The sequence below is a fragment of the Salvelinus fontinalis genome, chromosome 16, assembly GCF_029448725.1.
Source record: "Salvelinus fontinalis isolate EN_2023a chromosome 16, ASM2944872v1, whole genome shotgun sequence".
NCBI lineage: Eukaryota > Metazoa > Chordata > Actinopteri > Salmoniformes > Salmonidae > Salvelinus > Salvelinus fontinalis.
This window is the reverse complement of record NC_074680.1, coordinates 1,493,763-1,518,499: the sequence shown is the minus strand read 5'-3', so window position 1 is coordinate 1,518,499 and position 24,737 is coordinate 1,493,763. Positions and strand designations below refer to the sequence as shown.

General features: G+C 43.2%; 1 protein-coding gene and 1 long non-coding RNA gene across 10 annotated transcripts in view; one reads left to right on the top strand and one right to left on the bottom strand.

Annotated features, from left to right (window-relative positions):
• Positions 1-805: 805 nt before the first annotated feature.
• LOC129812510 (leucine-rich repeat and fibronectin type-III domain-containing protein 2) overlaps positions 806-24,737 on the top strand; it is a 277,699-nt gene continuing 253,767 nt past the window's right edge. For all 9 annotated transcript variants that reach the window (XM_055864132.1, XM_055864124.1, XM_055864130.1 and 6 more), the window contains exon 1: positions 806-1,418. The gene's annotated coding sequence lies outside the window, so the exon portion shown is untranslated. The remainder of the gene's footprint in view (positions 1,419-24,737) is intronic.
• LOC129812512 (uncharacterized) lies at positions 23,950-24,577 on the bottom strand. Its single transcript, XR_008753006.1, has 2 exons — positions 24,422-24,577; positions 23,950-24,192 (listed from the first exon to the last, which is right to left on the bottom strand). It is a non-coding gene; the product is annotated as an uncharacterized LOC129812512 (long non-coding RNA).

Below are 24,737 nucleotides of genomic sequence, written 5' to 3'. Positions count from 1 at the left end.
TGAATTTAAGTATGCTCTCTCTAATTCTCTCTTTCTTTCTTCCTCTCTCTCGGAGGACCTGAGCCCTAGGACCATGCCTCAGGACGACCTGGCATGATGACTCCTTGCTGTCCCCAGTCCACCTGACCGTGCTGCTGCTCCAGTTTCAACTGTTCTGCCTGCGGCTATGGAACCCTGACCTGTTCACCGGACGTGATACCTGTCCCAGACCTGCTGTTTTCAATTCTCTAGAGACCGCAGGAGCGGTAGAGATACTCTTAATGATCGGCTATGAAAAGCCAACTGACATTTACTCCTGAGGTGCTGACTTGCTGCACCCTCGACAACTACTGTGATTATTATTATTTGACCATGCTGGTCATTTATGAACATTTGAACATCTTGGCTATGTTCTGTTATAATCTCCACCCGGCACAGCCAGAAGAAGACTGGCCACCCCTCATAGCCTGGTTCCTCTCTAGGTTTCTTCCTAGGTTTTGGCCTTTCTAGGGAGTTTTTCCTAGCCACCGTGCTTCTACACCTGCATTGCTTGCTGTTTGGGGTTTTAGGCTGGGTTCCTGTACAGCACTTTGATATATCAGCTAATGTACGAAGGGCTATATAAATACATTTGATTTGATTTGATGAGTGCCACACCTGCAAAAAGCATACATTAGTGGCACACTGTTGTTTACTGTATACTTTTTTGCAGGGTGTGGCACTCCTACAGTTATAATTATTTGCGATTCAAATCGTTCTTGGTAATATTGTTTGGTAATAAACAAAGGCAAAATATTGCACCATCAGATGGCGGGCAATCTCTCCAACAGCCACTGTAACTGCTCGAGCAAGCATTTTACACACACTAATCCACTTTGCTTAAAACATCAACCTTAATCCGTAGCAGCATATTACAACACGCCACAATTGAAAACTACGCTACTCGTTTTGGTGTGTTATTTACTTAATCTTCCTAATGGCAAAGTGTCTTAACTCATGTAAATGGGGAGCTATGTTCTTACCATGCAACTATCCCCCTCTCCCCTTCTGCCTTTTCTGTGCGTAAACCATTGTGTTGGGTCTCGGGGACAGGTAGGGAAATAGACGCGGAAACTATAGTGCCGCTGTAGCACTTGCAAAACCAACAGGAAAATGTGCACGCAGAGCTCCAACTAAGGCATTTTTTCTAACACTTTCGAGGGGGAACTATACAAGTATGCTGTGAAGCTGTTGTCGCCGTTTGGCTTTTTCGGACCGACTAGGTCATCTGTGTTACATCTTTCCCGGGGAGTCGTGAAAGGGAAGGATGCAGATTTTTAGTTCGTTTTGCAGTTTGTCCATTGGAATAAGACACGATGCCCTGGAAACACAGGGGTAAACAACGACGATGAGAATATAACATTTGATAGCACACTATGGATACGTATGTGGCTGTAAAGGTAAGGGTTGCGCCTTTTACTATATTATGCCATTGTCGGAGATGATCATTCGCTTAGATATTGTAAAAGAGATATAAGGGCACTATAAAAAGAAAGAGCGACAATTGAAAGGCTCTTGAATATGGTTTAGTAGTAAATATGTATTTTATGGATTTTACAGCCTCATTTGATGATGCTGGATGGAAAACACTTAACATAGGCTACATAGATAAACCCACTTGAGTGAAAATGTGTGTGGGATTTATTGTATAAGGTGCACACAACAAGTGTATTTTTATATTGCATTTTAGCTTCAACAATCACACAGCTATACAAGCTACAGATAGTTGGAAGATGCACTTTACAGGTTAGAAATCGAATCGTCTCAGAGTAGGCTATTTATTTGACGACATGTAGAAATACAGCAACCTGCAATATTTTTGCATCGCCTTATTGAGCAAAACAGACATATATACCGATGTGATTTCCCTACACAGGTTTACCAAAAAGTAACTCAAGCCAAGGTCAGTGAAAATTGTTTCAAGATCTGGAACCCTAATCATTTCCCAAGTTCTGCAGTGTGTTGGATGGTTTGAGGGGTTCATTCAACCACAGAGGGCAGCCATAGACTATATGCGAAAGCATGCGAACATAAAGTAGCCTATGTGTGTTTATAATGTGAAGATTCTGCAGATTGAAAGTCGGGGTTCTAATTTGTTTCACGTCGATCCTACATCATATGTAGCCTACATATATTTTGTGGCGACGCGTGTGCTTGCTTTCATCCGTGTTTGCGTAGGGACTGGTGTGTGTTGCTTTTCAAGGGGGTTAAGTATGTGCACGCCCAATAACTAATGTGTGGGATTTTTAAACATGGTCTCTCTAGCCTATTATTGTAGCCTATGTGATACTTGAAAGTATGACTCCACTATAAGGAACTTGACATCACAATAATTATGGCCATCTTTAATGACACTGACGAAAGAACGTTGTGCATGTGTTTTTGGGGAGACCGGAAGAGGGTGAGAAGTGTGTGCGTGCCTACAGTGCGTGTGTCTGTGCTATACGCAATAGCTTTGTAAGCCACTGGTGTAGATTAACAGTGGAAAGGTTACTTCCCAACAATGCAGAGAGGAAAATTGAAAAATAATATAAAAAAATAACATGAAGATTAAATACACAATGAGTAACAATAACTTGGCTAAATACATAGTGTACAAGTACCGAGGACTAAGATGCAAATTAGGTAGATATGTAAATATGTGATCGACCAGCTCCATTTGTTTTATGTAGCAAAATTGTGTTTTTTACATTGGATAAAAGTAGAGACAGAGCTAGAAAATAGAATATCATACTCTACAGTTGAGGAACAATGGGAAAGTAATTATGCTTTGAAAGTTGAGAAAATTGTAACCTCACTTTTGAGAAAATGCCCCTTGAATTATTTGGTACACCTACTGGAGATCTCGTCTTTGTCCACACCCATTCAGCATCGTTCTCTTAAGCCCTACCCCCACCATCTCTTTAAGGATTATCATGTGAGGCCATGTACTAAACAACCAAAGCTTTCAAGAATAAAGGCTGGTTTATACTACGGTTGTGTTTGTAAATTCAATCTGGAGTGCCAGAGTGCGCTCAGAGTGCGCTCTGGGCATTCCTAAACTCAGAGGGTTGTCAGATTGTCTGTTCGTAAATTCAGAGTGTTTCGCTTCTGGTGCATTCAGAGTGCACACTGGACACTCTGGTCGAGGAGTAGGGTTGATCCGAGTGTTCTGACCTAACAATAGCAGACAAGTACCCAAGCTAACTGACTAACATTGGCTAGCTTGCTAGCTACTTCCAGACACAAATGAAAGAACAGCTCACTCTGACCATTTTACTCACCCTAACAGAGCTGGTTAGGCAGTTTTTATGTTATCCAGCGCGTTAGTGACCGTAACTGTGCTGCTGGCAACAATTAAATTAGGCTTTTTTTGCCAACATTACTGACACCGGCCATATTCAATGGGTGTTGAGCATTTGTAAATTTGTCAGTTAATCTGCGCTCTGGTACACTCAGACGAGAGTGCTCTGAAATCGGAGTAGCTAGCCAGAGCGAATTTACGAAAGCACCCGAATGTCCATTGAGAACGCACAGCAACTATACCACTTAGCTAAACTAAGAATGACTGGAATAATCAAGCCAGTAAACGTTGGGTAGTTAGTTAGATAGCATTTAGTTAATATACTGGCCGGTTTCATTTATTTGTGACCAACTAACATTAGGTACCTAACTAACATACCGGTACATACTGCTGTAATGATATGCTATGTGGTTCGCAAGGATAGCGTATAGCGTACCTAACAAATTGTCAGCCAACATAACGTGTAAGGTAAGTTATTTGAAAAGTCATTACTTTATTACATGCATCAACATTTTCTTAACATGTGCCATAATTAGTTAAAGTAATTAACTTCTATCCACTTTTGTTGGACTTCGGCTGCATATTTTCCGCCATTGGCTTCAAATCTGAAAACGATGTAAAGCCACACCCATTTTCTGAAGAATTGCATTATGGGCCCTAAAAGCACAGAAATAGTGTCCACTGCTTGTATGCTTCCAATAAGCATACTATATACTATATATAATTTACGCCACAAATAGTACGGTGAGTTTGGTTATTACGAGTATTCGAACGTAGCTCTAGTTTCCTGAAACGAGTCACATATAGGTATGGGTAAAGTGAGGCAACAGGATAGATAATAAACAGTAGCAGCAGTGTATGTCATGAGTCAAAATAGACTCATGACATCTGCATAAACTTCATGCTCCTTTTTGATTGTAAATACATGTCAGGCTACATGATCCAAACAGCACTTGCACACAAATATAATTGTAATGTCTGAAAACTTTGAAGGAAGGGTTAGACCTACAATGTATCAGTTTTTTTCCCCTTCTCAAGTCAATCCCACAAAATAGGGATTAGATTGAACAGATATAACATTCTTATTCCAACATAAAGCAGAGTTAATATTTCAAGTGCTTGGTGTTGCTTAGAATGAACAAAGACATTGGGCTCTCAAGCCCACAATGAATACATGGTGAATATACTAAGGTGCCCCACTGGACATACTGCACTGGTTGAATCAATGTTGTTTCCACATAATTTCAATGAAATGATGTTGAACCAACGTGGAATAGACAATAAATTGATGTCTGGGCCCAGTGGGGTGTCACTACACAGCAAAGACACTAGCTGTATTATGTATTGTGAAGGCTTTTCAAAAAACAAAAACAAGCCAAGAGATTTGATCAAAGTGCCCCATTGTTTAGCTGCCTGTGGCATTCTTCCATAAAAAAAAAGTATTTGTTGCTGTCACATTTTTGCATTTACGTTTTTGTTTTGTTTTCTCATTTTTAATCTCACGCTCACTCTCTCACACACACACACACACACACACACACACACACACACACACACACACACACACACACACACACACACACACACACACACACACACGAGGGAGAGAAAGATCTTACAACATGTGAAGGGGAGGGATTTGTTTCTTAATTCTGACCACACAAATTCTCGAAATGACGCTCTAGACAAACAAACCTGCATTTTTACCATGGTATATTTAACTACTGCACAATGGCGATTGACTATTGCCCATGTGCACGGTTGTTGACCCTGATGTGGATAAAACTACAGATATCCACTTTGTGTCACAAACCAGGCGATTCATTCCCAATGCATGGTGTCTGCCAAGCGCTGACATCTGTATAGGAAATGGCCCGCAAGGGGTTAATGCTGAATGTGCACACTGCCAATCATTGAAAGAGATATAGGTCTGCTATGACAGGCAAACACAATCAGTGGACGCATCACATGGATGCTGGGTTGTGCTGAAATGTAGGCCAATGCTACTCCAGGGATATCTTGGATCTATGCAGGAGGCAACAGCGGAAAGTTGTTTTTGTGCATGGGAAATTATAAATAGAAAGAAAGAGAGTTAGAGGTATCCAGAGAGAGGGGAAGAGACAGACCAACAAACAAAGAGAGAAAAGAAGGGGATTTATATTCGAGAACAATTGAAGATGATTAAAAGATGGATATGACAGGCCACTTTCAACCGTGATCATTTGCATACACTGTGCACACACCCTCAAAGATACAAGTCCTGTTATGTGCGTTTGTTTTGTTTACGACATAATGACAAGTGGTCCCTGATGGTAGTGAATGAAGGATCGGTTAGAGTAGCATAAATGGATCCTAAGAGGGCATGAGGAGGTTGGGAATAGGAAAACATAGGGGGTAGGGAATCCTTCCAAATAACATTTAAGTTTTTGTCTCACATGATAAGAAATTATACCAGGCACAGAAACAAACAAAAGTAGAATACATTTACTAATGGTGCACGCAACGTGTATTGACAGGTGTCTTCCTCAGGCAGTCTATAATATTCCTGATGATACCACAAGTTGAGGTGCACCTCAAGGGCCTGTTCTAACTAGGGTTAAACAGGAACACGGTTACTGAGATTTACCGAGATTTACCACCCAAAACCACTCCCTTTTCCCGGGATAAATCACAGTGAGAAACCAGAAAATGATCATACATTATTTATATCAACAGCATGACCTGAAATGGAACTGTGAAATGATATGCAATGTCTAAATCTGGCTTCTCTACGGTCTTCTCTGCTTTCTGTAAATCAATCATCAACTCTCATGGTGGGGACAGACAGCCCATGTCAGTTTGGAGTGCAGTTCACAATGCATGTAGACCTACAGTTGGAGTCGGAAGTTTACATACACTTAGGTTGGAGTCATTAAAACTTGTTTTTCAACCACTCCACAAATTTCTTGTTAACAAACTATAGTTTTGGTAAGTCGGTTAGGACATCTACTGTGTGCATGACACAAGTAGTTTTTCCAATAATTGTTTACAGACAGAATATTTCACTTATAATTCACTGTATAACAATTCCAGTGGGTCAGAAGTTTACATACACTAAGTTGACTGTGCCTTTAAACAGCTTGGAAAATTCCTCTAGGAGACAGACGTGTTCTGTCTCCTAGAGATGAACGTACTTTGGTGCGAAAAGTGCAAATCAATCCCAGAACAACAGCAAAGGACCTTAGACATGAAGGGACAGTTGGAGAGAACCGGACACTAATGAAAAAAGCAGAAAAAGGAAAAATTCTGCTAGCTATGGAACTGCATTTGAAAACGTCATTGAGAGAGGACATTAGTTCTGTATGTGAATCCATGATAACAATGACAGAGAAATCAGATTATCTCGAAGGACAATCATGGCGGAACAATATTGTTGTAGACGGAATTGCAGAATCTCCACATGAGACCTGGACGGAGTCTGAGGACAAAGTGAGGGACATGATCTTGGAGAAACTGAAGATGGACCACAGGATGATTTAGTTGGAGCACGCCCACAGGACAGGAAAACCCACAGGTGTCTGTAATTATTCTGGCTGCTTTTGGTGCAATTTCTGATTGTAGCTGCAATGTAAACTATGATTTATACCTGAAATATGCAAACTTTTCGAACAAAACATAGATTTATTGTATAACATGTTATAAGACTGTCATCTGATGAAGTTGTTTGTTGGTTAGTTTGGTTGGTTAGGTTGGCTTTGTGCATGCTACCTGTGCTGTGAAAAATGTCTGTCCTTTTTTGTATTTGGTGGTGAGCTAACATAAATATACGTGGTGTTTTCGCTGTAAAACATTTTAAAAATCGGACATGTTGGCTGGATTCACAAGATGTGTACCTTTTCATATGCTGTATTGGACTTGTTAATGTGTGAAAGTTAAATATTTAAAAAATATATATTTTGAATTTCGCGCCCTGCACTTGAGCTGGCTGTTGTCATAAGTGTACCGACACTGGGCTGCAGCCATAAGAAGTTAGACAACGCCATATGATGTCAACAGGGCCTTATCTCACCAAGTGGCACAAAGCCTCCACAAGGTCCCTCCAATTTTGGGCTATTTTGGACTGTGCAAAACGTACTTATTATAAAGAAATTGATCATTTTGAGCTGCCCAGCATGGTACAAGCAATGTGCTGCTGAGGCCCATGCTAGACTGTAGAAAACTGTTCACCACTTCCACTGGTGTCCACAGAGCCCCAATAGCTTTGTCACAGTAAGACAGGCGGAATATCTCATTTCATGTTTCTCATCTGAAACCGTGAGAACCCTTGGGCAGTTCCCATCACCAAAAAATAAATGTAGAGCCTTCCAAGTGTGGCGTCAATTGACCTTTTGGGCGGCTCTTCGCCGTCTTAACATAAACCCCCATGAATAACAAATGTCCCTTCTCTCTATGGCGTGAAAACGTTCAGCCAGACAGTATTTTTAGTGCTTAGACTTTGAAAGTGACTCATTCCTTCTTCTTTTGTCGTGTGATTGTTTTCCGGTTGCACGTGGACTCAACTAGATAAGCCTCCGACCCTCTTTAGATTGTTCTTCACAGAGAGGAAAACATCCCCAGCGGAGCCTGAATGTTATCGCTCGGTGACGATACAAGGAGCTCTCCATTTTAGCTCTCTGGAGCAAGACTGTTTTCAACACTAACCTTAGGGACCCAGTGCACCTCTTTAGCAATGAAGGTGATAACTGGAAGAGTGACAGTGTTTTCACACTGGATCATGACCTCTCTGGTTTTGACATTGTGTGTTTGTGAGAGTGATAGATCCAGGCTGTATCACATCCTGCCGTGATTGGGAGTCCCATAGGGTTGCGCATAATTTGCCCAGCGTCGTCCGGGTTTGGCTGGAGTAGGCCGTCATTGTAAATAAGAATTTGTTCTTAACTGACTTGCCTAGTTAAATAAAGGTTCAATAAAAATAAAATAGAGAGAGAGTGAGCGAGCGAGCGAGCGAGAAAGAGAGAGAGAGGGTAGAGGAGAGAGGGTGGAAGAGAGAGGGAGAAAGGTGATAGAGGTTAGAGAGAGAGGGGAGGGATAGGGTGGAGGAGAGAGAGCCAGAGTGGGTAGAGGAGAGAGAGGGTGGAGGAACAAAAGAGAAGGTAGAGGAGAGAGCGAGGGAGGAGGAGAGAGAGAGAGTGGAGGAGAGAGTTTTAAGTTTTTAATGTCACATGCACAAGTACAGTGAAATGCCTTTCTTGCAAAATTAAAACCCAACAATGCAATAATCAATGACAATGTAATACTAGAAAAAAAAGAAGAAGAAATATGAAGAACACAATAAGTAAGTAAGGATACTATATACAGCGTCAGTTCCAATACCATATTTATAATGTGCAGGGATACTGGAGTGATGGCGGTAAATATGTACTGGGGTAAGGTGACTAGGCAACAGAATATCAGATAAACAGAGTAGCAGCAGCTTGTATGTGAGTGGGTGTGCGTGTGTGTACCATCAATATAAATGTATGTGCATATGATGTGTGAGTGAGAAGATGATGGAGTGTGTAGGGCTCTGTGAGTGTGCATAGAGACAGTGCAAAAATAAGAATAAAAGGTCAATAAGGATACAAAGTTATCTCAGTCCGTGTAGCTATTTTGTTAGCTATTTATTAGTCTTATTGCTTGGAGAGTGTGGAGGAGAGAGAGATAGGTGTGTGCGAGAGAGAGGTGATAGAGGTGTGTGAGAGAGAGAGAGCTGAGACATACACATACTATTATTAGTACTTATATTAACACCTCAGAATATGGATTAGGCCTAGGGCTGACCAGCACCTGATGTATAGTGTATTATAATGCAGTTATAATACAATGTAATCCAAGGATTATTTTAAAGCTATATGACCCCTTAGTAATGTCTTATAATCAAGATGCATGGCAATATATGTGTTCTAGTAGAATAAGTCTTCCTGGTCTGCCTAACAGCAAATTCCTGCACTGCAGGGATGGTGTTAGCAAGATGCTGCTCTACAGTTAATTCATGGTACTACCCAAAAACGTGTTTCATCCTTTAAATCAAATAGTTTTTCTCACATGTGCTGAGTACAACAGGTGTAGACTTGACCTTAACATTGTTATTTATGAGCCCTTACCCAACAATGCAGAAAATAAGTAATACATTTGCACACAAAAAAGGAACGAGTAACACTTTAAAATAACGAGGCTATATAAAAGGAGTATTGGTCCCGAGTCAATGTGCAGGGGTACGAAGTGGTTGTGGTAATTGAGGTCATATGTATTCCTGAACAAAAGTAGAAACGCAACATGCAACAATTAAAAATATTTTCAGTCAACTGAAATAAATAAATGAAGCCCTAAACTGTGGATTTCACAGGACTGGATATTGGTGGGAACATGGAACACGCTGTTGTACACGTCGATCCAGAACATCCCAAACATGCTCAATGGGTGACATGTCTGGTGAGTATGCAGGCCACGGAAGAACTGGGACATTTTCAGATTCTAGGAATTGTGTACAGATCCTTGCGACATGGGGCCATGCATTATCATGCTGAGACATGAGTGGACGGCGGTGGATGAATGGCACAAAATGAGCCTCGGGATTTCGTCAAGGTATCTCTGTGCATTCAAAAAGCCAGCGATAAAATGTAATTGTGTTTATTGTTCGTAGCTTATGCCTGCCCATACCATAACCCCAACTCTACCATGGGGCACTCTGTTCACAACGTTGACCTCAGCCATTTTCCCGGTACAGTTGAAACCGGGGTTCATCTATGTAGAGCACACTTCTCCAGTGTGCCAGTGGCCATCAAAGGTGAGCATTTGCCCACTGAAGTTTTCACAGATGAATCCCAGTTACGATGCCAAACTGCAGTCAGGACAAGACCATGCTGAGGATGATGAGCACGCAGATGAGCATCCCTGAGATGTTTCTGACAGTTTGTGGGAAATTCTTCGGTTGTGCAAACCCACAGTTTCATCAGCTCTCCAGGTGTCTGGTCTCAGACGATCCCGCATGTGAAGAAGCCGGATGTGGAGGTGTTGGGCTGGCGTGGTTACATATGGTCTACGTTTGTGAGGCCGGTTGGACGTACTGCCTTATTCTCTAAAACGACATTGGAGCCGGCTTAGGTAGAGAAAGGAACATTCAATTCTCTGGCAACAACTCTGTTGGACATTCCTCCAGTCAGCATGCCAATTGCACGCGCCCTCAAAAGTTGCGACATCTGTGGCGTTGTGTTGTGTGACAAAACTGCACATTTTAGAGTGGTCTTTTATTTTTCCTAGCACAAGGTGGACCTGTGTAATGATCATGCTGTTTAATCAGCTTTGTGATATGCCACACCTGTCAGGTGGATGGATTATCTCGGCAAAGGAAAAATGCTCACCACCAAGGATGTAAACAAATGTATGCACAACATTTGATAGAAATAAGCTTTTTGTGCATATGGAACATTTTAGGGATCTTTTATTTCAGCACATGAAACATGTGACCAACACTTTATATATTGTATTTTTATTTTTGTTCAGTATATATGTAGGTAGGGGTAAAAGTGAATAGGTAATCAGGATTGATAATAAACAGAGCAGCTCTTCCCCAGTGATGTACTGGCCAAGCAGTTGCCATACCAAACTCTTCCTCCTGAGGTGGAAGAGGCATTGTCATGCTCTCTTCACAACTGTGTGTGTGTGTTTGGACCATGATAGGTTCTTTAGTGATGTGGACACCAAGGAACTAGAGGCGCTCGACTCTCTGTTTCCTGCAGTTCACGATCAGCTCCTTTGTCTTTCTGACATCGGTGGTGATCCTTCCACCACACTGCCATGTCGCTGTCTTATCGCCGCCTGTGATCAGGCCTACCACCGTCAAGTCGTTGGCAATCTTAATGATGGAGTTGGAGTTGTGAGCAGCCACACAGTCGTGGGTAAACAGGGAGTACAGGAGGGAACTAATCATGCACCCATGAGGGGCCCCGTGTTGAGGGTCAGCATGGCAGATGTGTTATTGCCTTCCCTGACCACCTCTGGTCGGCCCGTCAGGAAGTCCAGGATCCAGTTGCAGAGGGAGGTGTTAAATCCCAGGGTTAGTGATGAGCTTGGAGGGCACTATGGTGTTGAATGCTGAGGAGCATTATGAACAACATTCTCATGTAGGTGTTCCTTTTGTACAGGTGGGAAGGGGCAGTGTGAAGTGCAATAGAGATTACGTCATCTGTGGATCTGTTGGGGCGGTATGCGACCTTGTTAATGTTAACCTGTTTAAAGGTCTTACTCACATCTATGGAGCACATGATCCCACAGTCATCTGGAACAGCTGGTGCTCTAATGCATGGCTCAGTGTTGCTTTCCTCGAAGCGAGCATAGAAGGTATTTAGCACGTCTGGTAGGCTCGCGTCACTGAACAACTAGCGGCTGAGTTTCCCTTTGTAATCCGGGATAGTTTGCAAGCTCTGCCACATTCAATGAGCATCTGAGCCGGTGTATTAGGATTCAATCTTGGTCCTGTACTGATGCTTTGCCTGCTTGATTGTTCAACGGAGGGCGTACTTCAAGGTAGAATGGACATAATTACCTGTATTAATGCTCTTTTGTGGCAAACAAAATTGAAAGAAGATGAATGAAACTTGGGCTCTGTTATGTGGTTTGAGGCATATTAGCCCACTTTCAAGGACAGGGGCTCATTCAGTGCATAGATAAAAGTGGGCCTAATTTGAGAGAGAAGGGGCAATCAACAATGGTTCTGGTGTGTGGGTGTGTGTGTGCGTGTGTACGTGCGCGTCCCTGGGTGTGGATGTGTGTGTGAGAGTGTTATAGTTAGCCAGCAACCCTCAGGCGCTAGACTTCTCGCAAGGCCTTGGTATCTGATATCAGCAGCCTACGTGAGTGTCTCAGACGTCCTGTATACATGACCGAGCTGGAGGGAAATACACGTGGGACAGGAGGAAGAGGACTGCCAGGATGAATTGCCATATGCCATATTACCTTGTCTTCTGGACACTGTTTCCATTCCCAGCTGTTTCTAACAGGTTGTTCGTATCTCTGGCTTTGGTCCTTGGGGTTGTTACGGATGCAAATTTTTGTCAATTATGCTGCAGACTAACCGACCCTCATTAACTGGTCAACAAATAGTAAACAGAAAATAAGTGACCAACAGAAAATACTATTCGTGCACACAAGGAACAACATTTTGTTCATTAAGAGCTTAATGGAATCATGCAACAATAGCAGGCCTATTGTCTTACAGTCAAAATGCTACAGCCTATTATTGAACATGTAACTCCTGTAATGAAGCAGCTAATAAAACGTCATTTTTAAACATTTGCTAAAATGCAATTCTGGAGAAACACTGTTCTAAACAGCACACCTAATGAAAGTGGTTTGAAATTCTCTGTTAGAAACTTAGAAAGATGGTGAATCTCGAAGCAACAACTAGGATGGGTTGCTAATATGACTAGGATTGTGCCTTTCGCTTCTGGACCACAAAATAAAGTTAATATCAAAACCAATAGAACAGTAGAGAAATGGTTAATGGCATTATAAAACAACTGCCACCATGTTTTTATGGTTGGATTTTCGCTAGGCTATTTTGAAGCGTTTGAAGTCAAATTAAATGTTCAGATTTCAATCAATTATACTGTAAAATGGTGGGTGACGTGCTGATAGCCTGCCTACCATTGACTATAGTCTATGCACTCGAATGGTGAATGGGAGGCACGCTTGAATTAGAACTTAGTAGGTATTTTTAACCGTGGCCCTTAACACGTGATTGCATTTAGAAGTATTATTTGTTGCGCAATGCGCAATGACTGGGCTTACAAAAGAACGTTTCACTCCAGTACCAGCTTTTTGAGGAGTTGTTCCCGAGCTGTCTAACTGACAGGTGAAAGGCTATTCCGTTCCTCAAACTAGGCTCTGTATGCTGTGCGCGTGTGATAAAAAAGATGCATGTCGTTATCCTTCTAGCTCTCTGTCTACCAACCTCTCTAATCAAAACACAGAGTGAGCTACACAGGTGTAGCTGTTGTGCCACAGCCCAAAACATCAATCAATGTACAGTAGATTATGAATGCATATGGTTTCGAGGTAATGTCATTAACTTCTCCCAGGTGTTAATGAGATGCAGGAGATCAGTCATCCCTACAGCCCTGCAGGACCAGTTGAGCACTGCCTTAAATGATTGGCGTTGGGTAGAAAAATACATCAAATCATCAGAGCAGGTAGTTCAGCAGGTAGTTCAGCAGTTATGTATTTTATCATTATTCATAGTAAATACAACAAAAAAATTCACTTGTGGAATGGATTGCCAAAGTTTTGGTATTATTGTCAGATATCTTCACAGCTCTGTTTCATTGAACCTTCAAATGACATTCAACGGACTCCCAGTACTTCTGAGGTAGACGGGGTACGTGAGAGCTTTGTGAAACGGCTCGCTCCCGAATCCCGTAGAAGAAGGGAGCATTGATTTTCCCTTGGATAACAAGCCTGGACCGACTTTGGTGCAGGCCAGAGTTCTGTTGCTTCCTCTCCCCAATGGCCACCCATCCCAATCTCGGATTTCCACTCAAAATGCTAAGTGCCTTTACACAGGTCTTCAGGGAGACAAACCAACTTCCACTACTAACACCCAATTGGATGAGTTTTCACAGTCAAGTTGATTAGGAGTTTAAAAGTTCCGGACCGCAGCACTACTCCAGAATTGATTCAACCTGGTTTTTGTGAAAATAACAGAGACAAACCCAAACTGTTCAAGTCAAGTCAAACTTCATTTAGTGTGTTATCCCAAGGTCTCACTACGCTTGGTTAATGTCATATTCTGGGCCAATGCACTCAATAAGAGCTCAAAACACTCCCCATGCTTACAGTATAATAGGTTTTTGGTTAATCTGTGAAAATCCTGTGTCTGATTGGGGTTTAGACTTGCCTACCCCTCTGTCTAACCTTTGACTCTACTGAGCAAGTGGATTGAACCAAGTTATCATGCTGGCCTTGCTTGGGAAGGGAGGAGAAAGCAATGGAACAATGACAAAGTTGATGTGTAGCCTACAGATAAGAAGAGCAGAGCCGATGCGTTTAAAAAAAATATCTATTTGTAACTTTCAACTCTCCCAGTACTTACAGTAATTGGTTTTTGATATTGAACCACCAGAAACATATTACTATGCTTACTGGGGCTGGGATTTGGCAGGGACCTCACAATTTGAATTTATCATGATATGTAGGTCACGATTCAATACATATTGGAATTCTATATGTATCATTATTCTATGTTTTGCGATTCGATACTGCAAAATCGTTATTGCAAATCAATATTTTAAACATATTCACTACATAAGACTTACTCTGCAGCTCAACTCTACTCGAAAAGTACTTGCAATCTGTCTAGATGAATCAAGGCTTCCAATTGCTCTCCAACAGGCAGGAGACTCTGTTTCCTGGTCTGCCTAACAGCAAATTCCTGCACTGCAGGGATGGTGTTAGCAACCATAAATAAAACAAATGCATGTGGATTGGGAATACATGATTAAAAAACAATAGGAGTCCCCTGCTGGCGGCTCCTCAGTACTTACATACAGTCATTCCACATAAATGAGGCCCAAGGCTCGAAACCTGCTCTTATTCTTTGAAACCCCTGCTTAGCTTTTTTCATGAGCGCGAATCACAATGTTCCTGGCTTCTAGTTTTTTGGGAGGGTTTCTGTGTCGGCAATTCTGAAGCCAGGGACTTAGTTGGAGGTCTCGTATTCTTGTGGGGTGAATTTTGATCAGACTTTTTTTTTTTTTTTTTATTATTATTTTTTTTTACAAAACTATGCTTTGGATAGAATCTACATATGAAGAGCTTCATTCCAAAATGCTGAATTTGAGGCTGTTCTGAGGGCAAAAGGGTGCAACTCAATATTAGGAAGGTGTTCTTAATATTTGGTATAGTCAGTGTATAAATTAGCTCTGCAAGGTTTTACACTGTCAAATGTGACAAATAATATATATTTTTTTATAAAGAACTATACACTTGATACATTTGTGACATCAATATAATTTTTTTAAATCTATATTAAAAAATGTATCAATACAATAATATGAGATCTGTGCTCTGGTCAAAACGGCCCTACAAAGCGAAAAAGGCAGTAACTGCTCATAGCCTGGAACTGAGAAAGATTGCTTCAACGTCTAATTGTCCAGCCAAATTAATTCATAGGGAGATCATTGAAGACGTAGTGATCTGTTGTCTTACTATTAGTAAATGTTTTATTCATGTTGACTCTGACCTCTGACATGACCTTTGACCCTTAAACCTTCTTCCTTGCCATGATATGTTACAAATTGCAGGGTGATATCAAAGCAAAGAGCAGTTTCTGCCATTTTCATATGTTTGTTTACTATACTTCTCGTTTATGCTATTAATAAAAGAGCAGTGTAATTACTGACAGTGTAACGGAGTTGAAGCTGCATCCTTTGTGTGTCTTCCACTAAGATACCAGGAAAGTTCAAATGTAGATGCAGATTCTGTGTCAGTCACTTTACATACTGTGTTTTACAAGTAGCCCATGTCTTGCTATAAGAATACATGTGAAAAGCAGCACTGCAATTGTTTGAAATACATTAAATGATTACCTATTTTGTAATATATAATGATGTATTGGAACATGATAGACGTATGATGTAGGGTAATACTAATTCTAATAAAATACCATGAGATTGCAAGTTAAAGGATTTGGATATAATGAAAAAATGGATGACACTTACATATGCAATTTGTAATAAATAGCAGCTTTAAGAATGAATTTTAAACATATTTACATTTTCATAAGAGGACACAAATGACAGTTAGCTACAATTGATGAAATGCTGAATAGTTACATTTCATTTTTAAGTCACATTTTCAAGTAAAACTTCTTCAGTGCTCTTGCATATCACTCCTCATCCTCAGCAATGCTGTTCACAGCCAAGGCATTCCAGAACTGATGTCCATCTTCTTGGACTCTTAAAGCCCTAATGCTTATTTAGATTGTGTAACAGATGTATAGTGTACTCTCCATGCGTTGTGTTTCTAATAATAAATCACTTCGGCCAGTGGTCCCAGTTGAGCATCATTTATTTCTGCTGTTGTTAAATGGGAAACAGCACGTTAGTTGTGCAGGGCTTAACAGTGTTGATGTCTGTCGATGACAAAATCCCTTGCATCACATTTTCATACTGGGCGAACAAAATACAAAAATACAATACAAAATATAACATGTATGAATACCTGTTGTTAAATGGGAAACAGCACGTTAGTTGTGCAGGGCTTAACAGTGTTGATGGCTGTCGATGACAAAATCTGTAGCATGAAGACAACTGTGTTAGCCGTGGCTTATGTGACCATGACATCGGTGTATGCTAGCTAACACAATTATTTACAGCAATCATATGCCAAAGCACATCCCAGAAAGCCCCTCAATCCCTAACAGGTACCATATACCCACACATGTATAAAATCAGTAACGTACAGCAAACTTGTACACATTGTAAAATAGAAAACAGTATTCAGAACATGACCTACCCCTTGCATCACATTTTCATACTGGGAAGACCTGACGTTCGCGATCTCCCCCTATCTGCAAGTGGGGCCAATCACAACACCCCTTATTGTCATCAGAATTGAACTAACCAATAAGAATGCTTAAACATCAAATACACATTTCTTTAGAGGCAAGTGGAAACATAACCAACCCTGTTACATTCTCCCCTGCTGAATTACACTTGCATACTACAAAGAAACTAAATGAGGTATGCAATACCTTGCAATACATATGTCACCAAATATTCCAGTGCAAAGACTATTCTCTAAAGAGAATTAGGGGAATTCAAAGACCCCGTAGGAAAACATGCCTGTTACATGTTCAGTACACTCAGTGACAATAAGAACCTCAGACAGAAAAACCTTTGAACCTACATGACCCCTGACCCATTACCTCTATAGGGTCTCTTGAACGTTAAAAGTAAAAAAGAATTGTGGCTACAGACTTGGATTCTAATCCTACACCCACACAGGTACTCTAATGAATTCTGTATGAAAAACCCTCTGTGTCTGCATAGTCTCAATGAGTCTCACTGGGCGTTTCCTAACTCGACCAGCCCCTGACCTGACAGTCCTAACAGAGTTATCATTACGTTTAACCTGTTGAACTACAACCACCATTGGTGGGTCACTGTCCACAGTCGATGGGTAGTCAAGGTCAAGGGTTCTGTGACTGTTGCTGGAACTTGTGCCACCAGTGGCATCTTCAGAATGTCTTTCTTCCTCAGAGGGTTCGGACATTTCTTCTCCAAAGGTTAGCTCTGACATGCTTGTGCCACCAGTGGCACCCTCAGAATGTGGTGAGTTCTGAGGGTCCCTCGCCAGTGGCCCATCTTCCAGCACATCTGGGGTCTCTTTTTCAGAGGGCTCCAACTGTGTTTCCTCCGAGGTCTGTTCTGATACCCACACACTAGTCCTCTCACCAACGTCCATTTCTGGTATATCATTCATGGATGAGTCCTCCATCTCCTCACTCGGATCCTCACGGTCTCCCGTATTAGGTGTCTCTAAGGCAGTGTCAGGGAGAGGCAAGAAGTTTACAGGCATTATCAGATTACGGTGGACCGTTTTCTCCTGGCCAGTCGACATGTTCTGTATCTTGAAGATGTGGATGTCACTGTTCTTCTCCGTAACAAAATAGAGGTTGTTCTCCCAGCGATCCGCCAGCTTCCTCTTTCCACGTTCACCCTTATTCGCCAGCAGCACCCGATCACCGACCTCCACTGGAGCTCCTCTGATCTTCCTGTTGTAGAGGCCCGCATGCCTCTTCAGCTGTTTGGTTGCCGACAACTGTACAGTCTCCATGGCCTCCCTCAGGTCTCTCGTCAGGGACTTGACGTACTCATCATAGTCTACAACATTTGAGTCTTGTAGCACCGTACCAAACATCATGTCGACAGGCAGACGTGGGGTTCTCCCAAACATCAACTGGAAAGGGGCGTGGCCCGTGGTTTCATGGACTGTACAGTTGTAGGCGAAGGTCAACGACTTCAGCTTCTGGGGCCACCTGTGCTTCGCTCTCGTAGGTAAAGCCCTGATCATGTTTCCCAGCGTTCTATTGAACCTTTCGACTCCCCCGTTCCCCATCGGATGGTAGGGAGTTGTGTGCGACTTCTGGACTCCTGCAGCACTCAACAACTCAGCAATCAATTTACTTTCAAAGTTGGCCCCTTGGTCGGAATGGATACGACGAGGAAAACCATACACACAGAAGATGTTGTTCCACAGCTGAAGGGCCACTGCTTTAGCTGATTGGTTCGGACACAAGAAGGCATGGGCCATCTTAGTAAAATGATCAGTGACGACCAGAACATCCAAGGACTTGTTGTTGGAGTCTTCAGCAGACCAGAAGTCCACACACACCAACTCGAGGGGCTCAGTTGTGATGATGTTCTCCAGTGGAGCTCTGGCCTCTGGCTCGGGGGCCTTACTGAACACACACCTCTTGCAGGTCTTGACATACTCTCTCACATCCGTCTCCAGACCATGCCAGAAGAACCTCTGTCTCGTCAAGTACAACGTCCGCTGTTGCCCCTGATGACCGGCTTCATCGTGGACACCCTTCAAAACTGTCGCCCTCATTGAGGTGGGTACTACATACTGGTACGTCTTCCTCTTTGACAGCAAACTTTTGGTAACGCGATATAGTACACCCATTTTCAGAGTGAGCTTCTCCCAGGTCTTCAGAATCCGCAGAGCCTCGATTGGTTCATGGCCACGTTCCCTCCTAGAAGGTCTACGGCCCCTGTCCACGTAGAAGACAACTCTGGCGAGTGCATCATCCTGGCGCTGCTTTGATATCAGGTCGTCACGGGACAGCACTCTCACATCTGACATCTCAGATGGCACCAATGACTGAGTGAGCTGAGGCAGTAGCAGCGCACAGTTCTGTAGACCAGCCTCCTCTTGCGACCTCAGGATTGCTGACACCGCTTCCTTTGACAGAGAACCAGGAGAAGGATAGGAGGTAGTTTGGCAGTCCCTGACAATTTCACAGGCATCTGCCTCAATTGACGGTGAGCAGCTTTCGAGGTCGAATGGGTGGTTCGACCAGCGGAACACATCTTGCACCTTCTCAGCATGTACTCCCGCAGCTTCTTCCAGCAAGGCCTTGTATGGAACCCTTGTGATGCGGTGGAGAGCACTCGGTTGCACAAATGGCTGTCTACTGAGTGCATCAGCAATGACATTTTTGGGACCGGGGATGTACTTTATGTCAAACTCGAATGGAGCGAGTTTAGCAACCCATCTCTGTTCACAGGCGTCCAATTTGGGCTTGGACAGGATGTATGTTAATGGGTTGTTATCTGTCCATACAGTAAAAGGCTTGCCCCTTAGCCAATGACTAAACTTCTCACAGACTGCCCAGCGTAAAGCAAAAAACTCTAACCTATGGGCAGGATACTTTGACTGTGCATAAGTAAGAGATTTGCTAGCGAATGCTACGGGCCTGGCTGCAGACCCATCCTCTGGCACTTGGGAGAGGACAGCACCTAATCCATTACTAGATGCGTCTACAGACAGCAAGAAAGGTCTACTAAAATCAGGGTGGGCTAGCATGACTTGATCGAGGAGAGCTTGTTTCAACTGACTAAAGGCCTGTTTGCACTCACCAGTCCAGTCTGCTGCTGTGAGTTTCCTATTTATTCTTCTTTTCCTCTTTCCTTTCCCATGGCGTGGTGCCTTCGTCCCAGTTGTCAGCCCATGCAGCGGCTTAGCGATGGTTGAGCACCCCTCAATGAACTGCTGGTAATAGACTATCATTCCGAGAAAGGACCGAATCTTCCCCTGGGAGGGCACGTCCGTGTTATCCTCCATGAGATCCTTCTCTGTCATCCCTGCAATAGCCTTCACTTTTTCCGGGTCTGTGGCCACACCTCCTTCACTGATGACATGCCCCAAGAACCGCACTGACCTCTTCATGAAATGGCATTTCTTTGGAGCCAATTTCAGATTATGGGCCTTCAGACGCTCAAAAACTGACTCCAAGCGTTGCAATCCAAGTTCTTCAGTCGGGGCAAAAACCAGCACATCGTCCAGGTAGCATAGAAGGCTAGAAAAATTTTGATCCCCAAAAATGCTCAACATCATCCTCATGAATGTAGCTGGGCTATTGCACAGTCCTTGTGGAAGACGGTTATATTCATATAACCCAAAAGGAGAAGTGAAGGCTGTAAACTTCTTGTCGTCTTCATGCACCTCCACATTGTAGTAGCCTGAGGTCAAATCCATTGTAGAGAAGAAGGCATTGCCACCCAGGGCCGCCAGAGCATCAGCTTGGTGAGGTAGAGAGGGAGCATCCTTTACGGTGTGAGCATTGAGCCATCGGAAGTCTGTACACAGTCTCAGATCGCCAGACTTCTTCCAGACCAGCACGAGCGGGGATGCATACTCACTGCTGGATTTCCTGATTATCTCTCGCTCTTCCATCTCATCCAAGGCCTGCCTGAGCTTGTCATAATGGTTAGGGGAGAGCCTACGGTAAGGTAGCCTAAAAGGCTTAGTGTCACTGAGTCTGATGCGATGGACATATCCAGTAGCCTTCCCGCAATCTAGTTTGTTCCGGGAGAAGATACACTCGTAGCGGGCTATTAGCTGAACTAGCCGGGCCTTACACTGTTGCGACAACTGAGTGGACTCAATGTCAATGTCACCTAGACCTAACTCGTGCAACACCTCACTTGTCACTCTGTGCGGTTTTACGGCACTGTCAACAGTCAAGCTATCTCCACTACCATTGTCAAAGTCTTGATTGGCATCCATTTTGTGTACCTGCTGCACCAGGGGGACCGGTTCGACAGTGGGCCCATCTATGTAGTCAGTGTCAAAGTCCTCTAATGCCATGCAAGGAAAAACATCCGCTATCTTGGCATTGCGTCTCACTGTTACTGGCTTTGGTGAGGGATTGATAACCTTGACAGGGACCCAGCCATCGCTCCACAATGTCGCTACAGTTCTCCCCACTAGAATGTGTTTTGGTCTTGAGCGTGCCCTCGTAGGTTCAATAACGACAGCACTGCCCGCAGATACATTTTGAGGCGTACACAACCGGCCCCAGACTAAATGTTCCTGCATGGGCTCCAATGTGACCGCCCGCTTCAGCCTTACCGTGCCCACTCTTTCCGGCACTTCTGTCCCTTTCCATCTCTCTACATTAGCCAGCAGACGGAACAGTTTGTCATCTCCATTGTGTTCAGATGATGACATCTTCTCCCAGAAGTCACCGGTCGTCTTCAGCTCCCTGATGAGGTGTTTTATCACGTTGCTGCCTAGGATGAGCTCATCACGTTGGCCATCCACTACTAGAACAGGGACAGAGACACTGCTGCCATACACAGACAGATTCAATTCACACACACCTACAGGCTTGGTCTTCAACCCCCCGCAGCCAACCAACACCACTTCAGTCGGACTGAGGGAGCCACTCTTGAGCACACCTGCTTTCTCAAGGCGTGGCACCACTGTAGAGCTCAATGTGCATGCCATAGAACCGCTGTCAATCATAGCGCTCACCTCTATAACATCCCCCAGTAACACACTAGTATAGAAGAGTTCATCGTTGTGGAGCACTCTCTTTGTATTTTGCATAATGACTTTTTCGTTCGACTTGACTTCATCACAAACACTTGAATATATTGACTCTAAATCTACAATACTATCGAATTGGGGCACCTCACAAGGCCCAGCACTTCCCCCCACCCAGTGCGGGCCAGCTAGTTTTCCTGCCGCTGTGTTGTGTTGCCGTTTGATGGAGCGACGGGAATTACATTCCCGACGTGTGTGCCCAGCTGCATAACAGAGGAAGCATAGGTGGTTAGAATAACAATGATCCATTGTGCTGTGGTTCGCATCCCCACACACTTTGCATTGCAAAGGCGGGTTCTCCCTTCTGGGCCTCCTCTGGAAACGGTTATTATAGCCGCCTACAGGTTGCTGAGGCCTCTGCTCCAAGACCCGTTCAAGCATGCCCATCACACGATCCAATGCCTCGGATGAGTTATTTGTGGGCTGCTGCAAGGTGTCCGGACAGTTTGCAACAGCCGACACTGGCCTACTTACTTCCTGAGTCAGTGTGGTGACCAGTGGGGCCAGCCGCAAGGGACTTGGAGCCTTACACTTCCTCTGGTACTCCTCCAGCCTGTCATGGACCTCCGCAGCCGTCCACTCATGCAATGGTTTGCACATGAATATCAATGACAGCTCTGGGTTCGGACAGTGCTTGATGAACATGACAGTCAGAACACGTGATGGATTGTCCAGCTCCTTGTTCTGCCTCTTCAAACAGTCCTCTGCCACCTCTATGGCTCTGTTCAGTCTGATCCAGTAATCAAACGGAGTCTCACCTTCCATTGGCAACGTAGAATAAACATCAGCTAGGGGCATGTCACAGTTGATTGTGTCGCTAAAGTGATGCTTCAGAATGTCAAAAACCGGTCTAGGGCCCTGGCTTAAGTCAACTGGGTTACTGCGTAGGCTTACTCTTACCACGTCACGTGCCCGCCCTTTCAGCTTACCCAAAACTTCATCTGACCTCTCCTGCCCACCATAGCCCTTCTTCTGCATGTACACTAACATGGTCTCCTCCCACTCATGCACTGTGCATTCCTCTGAACCATCCCCCCTGAAACACACTGGTTCCCTGACATCATTTTTCACCACTACATTTAGACTAGAGCTGGCCCCAGCCTTGGTACCACCAACATAATCAACCTTCTGTCCCACCCCATCTCCCATAGCCTTTGATTCCAAACAAGAGGCAATATTTTCACCTATGGAGTAACCTATCTGCTTAACAATGTCCGCCAGGAAATCCATAGACACATCCTCCTTCCTAGGATTAGGTGAAACTGGCTCGAATGCACTGAGTTGAGGTAGCTCTAAATCATGTGGAAGGTGCACACTTGCCTGCGTAGTTGGCCTGGCCAGAGGTGTGGAAGTAACTGGAGAAATAGCTGCCCCCCTACCCACTGGCAGTGAAGGGTTAAACATGAAAACTCCCCTACCTCTCCCAAAACTTTCCATTTTTAAAATAAATTAAAAAATAATAATTTGTTTTGTTTTGTTGTTGTTGTAAATATTAAGTCCCCCCCAAAAATATGAAAATTATCACAATCAATATTAACACTTCTATAAAATCAGCTTGAACATAATGCACTCAAAATAAAAGTTCAGTAGTAGTTGTCTAACAAGACCAAGAATCAACACAGAAAAGTAACAAGAAACGCCTTAATAAATAGTTGTCGCCACCGTGTGGTAGAAAATGGCATCACCCTCACGTTAATTGGCTTACGAAGGTCACTAGCGTAACAGCCCAATTACATCACTAAATAATCATAACATCAACACATACAACTAATAAACAGTATATTATATTCCCCACTCACTCATGCTACCAGGAGCTTCCTGAGAACTCCACTTGCGCAGAATGCAAAACCTAGGCTTTAGACGTGTATCAGCAACCACAGTTGAAGCCGGGTCTCCGATCCCTCCACGTGACGTCCGGCGAAGACAAGAAGACGAGTCACGGCACCAGTGTAACAGATGTATAGTGTACTCTCCATGCGTTGTGTTTTCTAATAATAAATCACTTCGGCCAGTGGTCCCAGTTGAGCATCATTTATTTCTGCTGTTGTTAAATGGGAAACAGCACGTTAGTTGTGCAGGGCTTAACAGTGTTGATGGCTGTCGATGACAAAATCCCTTGCATCACATTTTCATACTGGGCGAACAAAATACAAAAATACAATACAAAATATAACATGTATAAATACCTGTTGTTAAATGGGAAACAGCACGTTAGTTGTGCAGGGCTTAACAGTGTTGATGGCTGTCGATGACAAAATCTGTAGCATGAAGACAACTGTGTTAGTCGTGGCTTATGTGACCATGACATCGGTGTATGCTAGCTAACACAATTATTTACAGCAATCATATGCCAAAGCACATCCCAGAAAGCCCCTCAATCCCTAACAGGTACCATATACCCACACATGTATAAAATCAGTAACGTACAGCAAACTTGTACACATTGTAAAATAGAAAATAGAAAACAGTATTCAGAACGTGACCTACCCCTTGCATCACATTTTCATACTGGGAAGACCTGACGTTCGCGATCTCCCCCTATCTGCAAGTGGGGCCAATCACAACACCCCTTATTGTCATCAGAATTGAACTAACCAATAAGAATGCTTGAACATCAAATACACATTTCTTTAGAGGCAAGTGGAAACAAGTTAAATGATTTGGATATAATGAAAAAAAATTGGATGACACTTACATATGCAATTTGTAATAAATAGCAGCTTTAAGAATGAATTTTAAACATATTTACATTTTCATAAGAGGACACAAATGACAGTTAGCTACAATTGATGAAATGCTGAAT